The following is an 8,508-nucleotide window of genomic DNA, read 5'->3' as shown; positions in this document are numbered from 1 at the left end:
CATATAAATCAAATTTTCTTTCATATCTTCTTAAAAACAGAACTCCAACTGAACCACATCTGTTTCAAAATGTTAATGAAATATGACATTCTTTTGAGCATATTGAGGACTAAAGGATGAGCCGTGTGTATACTTGCATGTGGTTTGGTAGTGTGTGTGTGTGTGTGTGTGTGTGTGTGTGTGTGTGTGTGTGTGTGTGTGTGTGTGTGTGTGTGTGTGTGTGTGTGTGTGTGTGTGTGTGTGTGTGTGTAGACATACTGCTACCATCTGTGTCTCATTATTGCCCAGCCACCTTTCAGATCAGAGAGTGACTCCCATCTGGCTGTCTGTCAGACACTTTATCACTCTGCACTCACAGATAGAAACATAATCTACAGCCAAACGTTCCTTATATTAAACAGATCCATGGACACTTTATTACGTTATGTAACTTAATGGTTCATCACAGGTCTAATAGATAAATCGACACATTTTGATGTGGTTCTGGCTTCTGATTAGGATAATAGAGAAATGCACCAAAAATAGGTCTTTTTGTGGTTTGAGTATGTAGACTTTTTTTCAGTACACATCCAAAACTGAAAGTCTACAAACTTATGAGTCATGAGAAGATCAGCTCTGCTGTGACTTGATCAGACTTGTGCCACGTATCAGCTAAAAAACAATTTCCTGTAAACAGTGTTTATACTTCTACAGTGAGTCATTCTGTACTGGGAAACACACACACACACACACACACACACACACACACACACACACACACACACACACACACACACACACACACACACACACACACACACACACAAACAAAAACCAAGGCAACCAAGCAGACAATCACATTTTGTTTCTCTATCATTGTTTTATTCTCCTACACACATACTGTAAGTTAGCTGTTGCTAGAACACTCAAGGTCATTTTCTGGTGATGTTTCCCCCGACACACTTGTTAGAAACTGCAGGCTGATTGCCCTCCTCTCCACAAGAGGCACCAAGAGATGTTCACTACACTTATGGTAGAACCTCCCATGTTATAAATAGAGGCCTAGGTGAGGACTTCCTCCTCTTTGTCTCCAAACACCTTCACCATGATCGAGTGTCTGTGTTCCATGTGTCTTTTGAATTACCTTCAATGTAAGTAGCAATTTATTTCTATTATTGGATTTATGACATATTTCGGATGATGAACGGATCATCTTAGAATCTAATTTGTTTGTAAGATTTTGATTTGAGCAAGATGTTGTAATCTCTTTCTTTCTTTGTGTAGAACCATGGAACCATGATCAGCAATAACCTTCAAAATAACTTCCTGGCAAAATAAACGGCATAAGTGACTACAACCTTGTTTCCTGGTGGTTTGTGGCTCCAGTTAGAACTTTAAATCCGTAACAACACTCTTAGTACACATTTTCATTGTCCTAGCACATAATCTAGTTGCAGTCTGTCATAACTGTTAAGCCTAAAACGCCATTTCTATTATATTTGATACACGAGTTTCTGAGACCGCAACATAATCAACAAGATCAACAAGATCAACCATCTTCCGATGGGATCACACCAATGACCCCTTCTCCACTTCTTATCCCTCTACCTTCAGCTCCCCTTCCTGACCCTTAGACTTCACCCATCTTCAAACTCTGCCTTTATTTAGAAATAACTACACATCTTTTAAGTTTGGTGATTGCATATGCAAAGTTTTTCATGCTATCATGTAAACATAATGCTGCTACAGTAGGTGTCTCCACAACAACATTTTGCACTTGATAACTCAAAAACAGACTCCGAGGTAAAAACAATACCAACGGCACACTGTGGTGGATTTTATCTGACAAACTTATTGTATCCAATCTGACACCTCAACTGCCCTCTTGTGGAGTATCAGTGTAATGCAGGAAGTAAAGAGCCCCCTATTTACCAAATACAAGACGGCTCCCTCCTTGTTGTGTCACCTTACCAGCCGATCTGGCTGGTAAAGTGACAGTGACCTGCTAAGTTAAGGTAAAGTGCCAATTTGCCAAGAAAAACTGAGACTTGGAGAGCCAAGTTTACATCTTTACTTCCCTCTGCACTTCTCACACCATATATAGACATTTTTGTGCCTGACTGGCACATCTATTCAATAAAAAAAAAATGGTGTGCGCGTCCGGGTGTGTGTGTGTGCAAGATGCAGAGGAACACAAAGACATCAGATCTGTTGTATAACAGACCTTTTTTTACCTCTTAAAATAGTCATACCTCAGTTTATTATACTATTTAAAAGGGCATTTTATTAATATCTTCAATGCACATTTATCTTTAAAAAAGTCAACCAACATGTGTTTAAAGATAATAATTGTAATATTCGTCGCACATTATTTGGCAATGTTTTTTTAGCAATTGCACATGAACTTCTTCATATTAGAATGTATTTCTCTAACTGCTTAGCTTTTGCCCTCAAACCCATATACACATCATTCCAGCTGGAAATGTGTTCACTGGTGTCTTCCAATGTAGAAAACTATCTAATCTATGAATAATTCTTGTGTATGGCTTATCGGAAACATCTTGTTTATCTCACAGATGAGTCTGTTAGGTCAGGCAGTCTTGTTCTCAGGGCTGAGGAGTTAGTCATATCAAGTAATTTTACCACAACAGTCTGGCTCTTGCATATGCACCTCATGGGCCGTAGTCTTTGTTTATTATTCATTAATCACTTCTTCTTTTCCTGGCAGGGCCCTCGTGCAGGATTAAAGGTAGTGCCAAAGATGCCAGTGATCACCGTTTTTGTCACTATGCAGCCAATTTTTTATTTATTTTTTGCCTTCCAGAAGATGAAGCCTTGGCTTTTGCTAAAGATTTGCACTTTCGTAACCTTAAATGAAGGCCAAAACATTGGTTTACTTTATTGGTAAGATAAATCTTGACTGTTTTTCAGTGATGACCTGCTATATTTGGCCTTCCTGGAAAGATGTGATCCTCTCCTCTAGGTCAAGATATCTTTTGTCTGGAGAAACATTTCATGGTGTTCTTTTTCCATCTCCCAGGCAGGTCATGGTAAACACTCAATTCACTTTTATTTAACTTTTTTACTGGTGTCATATCTCCCAGCTGCCATATTCATCCATTTCATCCACACTTATGAAAAACTAGCAATAACATTTCTGTAAAAGAAAAAATAACGTTGAAAATTATTCAAGTAAATACTATTCATTGTAAATTATATGGGACACACACACACACACACACACACACACACACACACACACACACACACACACACACACACACAAAGCCTTACGAAGCTCAGATTTAAAAAGAATTCTCACACAAAATAATATTTAGTCCATTAAGCGAACCCAGAACTGTGTATTGTCATTAGTCTTTGCCATCAGTCACAGAGGTTAGTAATGACCAATTACAGTGTAGAGAGGTCTTTTAAAAACAGTCCATTAAAGTAACATGAAAATATTATCCCTACATTCAATGTCATTTGATTACATTTTAGTTTGGACATACCTGACCTGAAATCCTTTATTCGATTCTATAGTGATGAAACCTGGTAGTAAGAAAAATGCAACACTATGCGTAGCCACTATTTTCAAAAATTGAAATCATGCATCAAATTATTCAAATAAACTTCATTAGTTAATTTTCAATACATCATTAACAGGTAATCTGCAACATCGAGTCATGTTCACAATGACATCTGTTGTTCTGTTTGACTTAAAGGGGGGAAATATTTGTATTTAATGGTGCTTTAACAAGATACAGAATACAAAAGTTCCATAATAAAAGTTTTGAGCTAGGAATGTATTTTTTCTTTTCTGATTATGCAATACTATTTCAGGAGAGTGACACTTCATCTAACATCCCTATAGTGGAGATGCAGTCATTAGTTAAAATAGGAAAAGCCTGTGATCATTAAGTCAGAAAAAGATGATTAAAGATGAAGCCTTATTACTATTAATTAACATTTAGTCAGCGTCAGGAGGAAGTCCTGTCATTTCACATTCACTGGTAGAAATAAAGACCAACCACTCTGAATTAATCATGTCATTTATACACATTAGAAGACCAATTATAGGAATGTGTCCCCAATAAAGTGACAATTAATACCACTAATTATTACCCATTATGTCTTCTACAATTCTTTCTTCCTTTCCTTTTTGTAATTAAGTAAATTATGAGGAAGGGCAGTGCAATTGATTAATGTCAGTGTTGAATTTCGCCATAAGGTTGATGTGACAAGCGATTATAAACAAACTGATGATGGGACAGACAATCATCTCACATTCTTATTTATTTATTTAAGTCATTACAGAAGTCAAAAGTCAAAAGGACCACCTTTACAAATCATGGCATAATTGAAAATGTACAAGAGAGGAATTCTTCAAATAAAACTTAAATCTGAGATATAGAAACAATCAATTTATGGAAATCTAGATTCAAATGTCAAACCAAACCCAACACATAATTATATATTAACTAATAAATCACGGATGTTATTTGTTTAACAGAAGTGCAAATGACTGACAGGAGAGTAATGGGAAAGAGAGAAATCTGTTAGTAGCCATGCATGTTAAGTGAGGTACATATAATGCTACGACGGTAGCATGTTCACATTTAATATTGAGCGATTCTGGTTTTTCTCCGTCTAACCATACGGTCATGCAGATGTTTACAGTCATACCGTTTGTCTCATATTTGCATAATGATCATTTTCTCATATTGTCTGCACTTGTTTTATTATCCTCATCTATCATCACCTGTGTGAGTTAGTGAGTGTATGCACAATATGTATGTACTTTATAAGACTTTTTTGTTAAACCTTCTGTAAGATGCAACGTCTTTCTCACTTTAACATTTTGACTTTAGTTGTCACAACGAAGCCTCCAAAGCAATACTTACTTATAGCAATGCAATAAGCGTTGCACTAAGGTTGAATCACAGCTTGAAAGTCTTATCTGTACAACAGTAATTTCTTTCAAGTCCCATGTCATCCACACAAGAAATTCTCAGATATATCCATTCAGTCCACCTTCTTTTATTGTCTTCTCCAGAAAGTGGACTTCATTTGAAAGGTGAAAAATCTTCAGCTCTACAACTACAATCCCCAAATATCCTGATTAGCGAGATCAAACTATCCAAGCAAATATGTAACTTTGTGCCCCTCTGGTATCAGATATTTTGGGAGGAAAGGCGTCTTCTAGCTGTTCCTTGTCATCAGGGCTGTTGAACCAAAGTACGCTATGGACCTGTAGCCAAGTATAACCTTTATGAGACATTTGCCATGGTAGGCTGTGGTTGCGTTTCCTTATAAATCTCCCTTCTCATCTGGCAAAGATCATCATGTCGCCACGCTGCAGTTTTTACACATCGTCCTCAGGATAGTCACTCTTCATGCAAATCCATTCTCCATGATGATGTAATACACGGTCATCCTGACACAGCTGTATCTCCATGTGCACTTCTTTCATAGAATCCAGAGAGGCGGATCAGAACAAAGTCAGTACCACAATGTAGTTTCTCAGTTTGTTTTTGTGGCAGACCGACCAGTCTGGTTGTCACCTCCAAGCTGTTTTCAGTCCTTATATGAAGATCGATGATGGGGATCTCTACGGAGGCAGAAAGCATGCAGAATAAAAAGATTCAGTATATTTCTTTTAGAGCAAAAGTCAAAATGTTAAGTGACATTTGCCATCATAGTTTTATGATTCTGTTTTTCCAGCTCTTGGGGAAATTGTACATTTTTATGCTCTATTGACATGGTCTGATAAGGTTTCTATTTCACAGGTCATTTCTAACTCCATAATGTTAAAAAATACAGTATATAAAAAAATCTATAAATTACTGATTTTAAGAAATCAACTGCAACCATGTCTGCACATTAGTAAACCCCACATAACATTCTGACCTGCCACCCTATTACAGTATAAGTAAATTAAGAGTTACATAAATGTCCAATGAGGGAAATGGCAGCCCGTTCTCACACAAACTCGGAAATTCCGAAAGCTTGGTCAGTGGCTATATGAGTCAAACTACTCTGCTTTATGTGGCTGTTATGGCAGAATAAAGGAGGAAGTCAGGTTAAGTAGCATAAAGAGTGATTTAGTCCCACAAGCAGGAGGACGGGGTGGATAGTTGGGTCTAAAAACACACAACTTTCAACCAGGAGACCGGTGTATGTGTCCTTTGGGAAAGCAAAAGTCAACGGTCACTTACTTTAAGCAGGCTGGTCTCATCCAGCATTTGTAGATAAAGCTTTAAAGATTAATGTGCCGCAATTCGTAGATATCCCATGAAATTATTTTGTATGTTATCCATGGATTCATGAACAAGGAAGTCTAAAGACTGCAGAAGCACACACAGGGCAGGTGAGAGGATCCAACAAACATCTTTGAGCACGGAAACCTCTGTTTGTTCAGCATCTGACGTGAGGAGTTCAATTATTTGTCCCATAACTTGCGTACTTGAGTAACTGCACTTTAGTTTTTTTTTTTTTAAACACAAACGACAATCTTTTCCCGAATCTAACCACGTAGTTTTGTTGCCTAAACCTAACTAACTTGTTTCCTATGACAGAAGTTTACTTTGAAAAGACTGTATGCATGTAATAAGCGGAAATTGACACCTTGTTGGCTTTTGTAGGAAAAGGCACAAAAATGAGGAGTAACTTTTTCGCAAAATATCCAAAAATCCAATTAATGAGGATATGTTGTTTGAAGCAAAGAGCCACTCATCAAGCTGCCGTATTTGACAAGTTGGGAGTGAGAACTTGTTGGAAATGGAGAAAGAGGGGAAAAAAAGGAGGCCAGATGGAGGAAGAAAAAAGGACGACACAAGACAGATGGAGGAAGGAGAGATGAAAGATTGAACAAGTCAGAGGTCGGGTTAGGACAGTGTGTGTGTTTTGTACAGAGAAGGGTAATAATGTTGATTCACGGTCTGGGGCCTCACATGCATGAAAGGAGGGGATTTGGGAGATGACAAAGGGAGAGATGGAAGGAATAGTTCAACGTGACACAAAAGAAAAAAACATCTACAGTAACTATGCTTTTCAAATAATAATTGGATATTTATTTATATTAGTTTACACCTGATAAGAACCTAATGTTGTAACAGAAAAAGGTGTAAATGGTATTCCTCAAAGGAGGCAAAAAACAGAAAAACTTTTAATCCAACAAACTCATCCAGGATGAAGCTGTTAAGCAAACTCAGATGCACTGATGTGTTCAGGGTCAGACTCTGAGTGGAGCAGAACCTCTGTCAGCGTTTGCCGCATCGTTTGTTATACTGCCATCTTGGGTTCATATCCAGTGTGGAGGATTTTTTTTCCTTCCTATTGCACTTTACAGTACTTCATGGGAGCCTACAGTATCAATGCGGTCTGTTAATTTATTAAGATACTTAAACTTTTATGTGAACCAAAGCAAAAAGTTTCACTAAGTTCAAAAATATTACTGTGCACTTTAAAGACCGGTTTACTGTTTAAAAGATTCATTATGCAATGTCTCAATTCATATCACTCAGTTTACACAAATTGCATTTTACTGTTTGTTATTTATTCACCCTTTGAAAACAACACAAGTGTGTTTTGTCATTTCCCTCACAATATGTTTGCGTGATTGTCTCCTTTATCTACTTTCAGTGTCTCATGTATTTAATGCAAGAACAAAAACCTTCCCCAGGGGAAGATGATCTCTCAGATGAGTTAAAACTCTTTTGATTTTAAGCACAAAGGCACTTGGTGACTAATGTTTGCTGCAGACTGGCTCGTCCCTTTCAATGAGTGATGTTACAGTAATACTGCTAACGAGCTGTTTTTTTTCTTTTAGAGAAGAAAAACTAATTTGTGAACATGATAAACACACAGCAGATGTTCTTCCTTAAAGCAAAATGTCTACATCAGGTTGCTTCACAACACCAGAACTTACAGTACTTTACTTCTCACATCTGGATGCCTGGATGGTTGAGTAGCTGGGGTTACTGGGTTGGCAGGCGTCTGGAGATCCTTCATTTCCATACGACTGTGCAGGCAGATATCGTCAGTTGTAACAAGATGAAAGCAGCTCTCTGGTTGGAGGGTTTTGTAGATCAGCGTGCCGTAATAACAGATGCTCATGTTTGCATGCCTTCTTTGTGGAGTCCTCCGAGTCTCTTTGGGTCACTTGGTAGAAACACATTGATGGTATCTCATTGGTTGATACTTTAGGTCCATGCTTCCACAGAATCTGGCTGCTGATTGGACAGCGATTGATTTGGTTTTCATAAACTGTATTACGTGAACGCGTGATCTTTGACCGACCACACAAGGACCTTAAACACACTGTCTGCAGCGTAAATATTGTGAAAATGTACTGTTGTTTTTTAATAGTATAGAAATATAGCTAAATTCAATTTTAAAAATGCAAAAAATACTTTAAAAGTTTAAACATCGGGTTTTAGATTTGGAAGTCATTCGGTTTTACGCAACCTCTGTCCTGTCTCTAACTATTGTCTCGCCTTTCCCCTCGTTTCCGCAATCCCACTCTTA

This window comes from Anoplopoma fimbria, chromosome 1 (assembly GCF_027596085.1).
Source record: "Anoplopoma fimbria isolate UVic2021 breed Golden Eagle Sablefish chromosome 1, Afim_UVic_2022, whole genome shotgun sequence".
NCBI lineage: Eukaryota > Metazoa > Chordata > Actinopteri > Perciformes > Anoplopomatidae > Anoplopoma > Anoplopoma fimbria.
Note: the sequence above shows the minus strand (reverse complement) of the source record.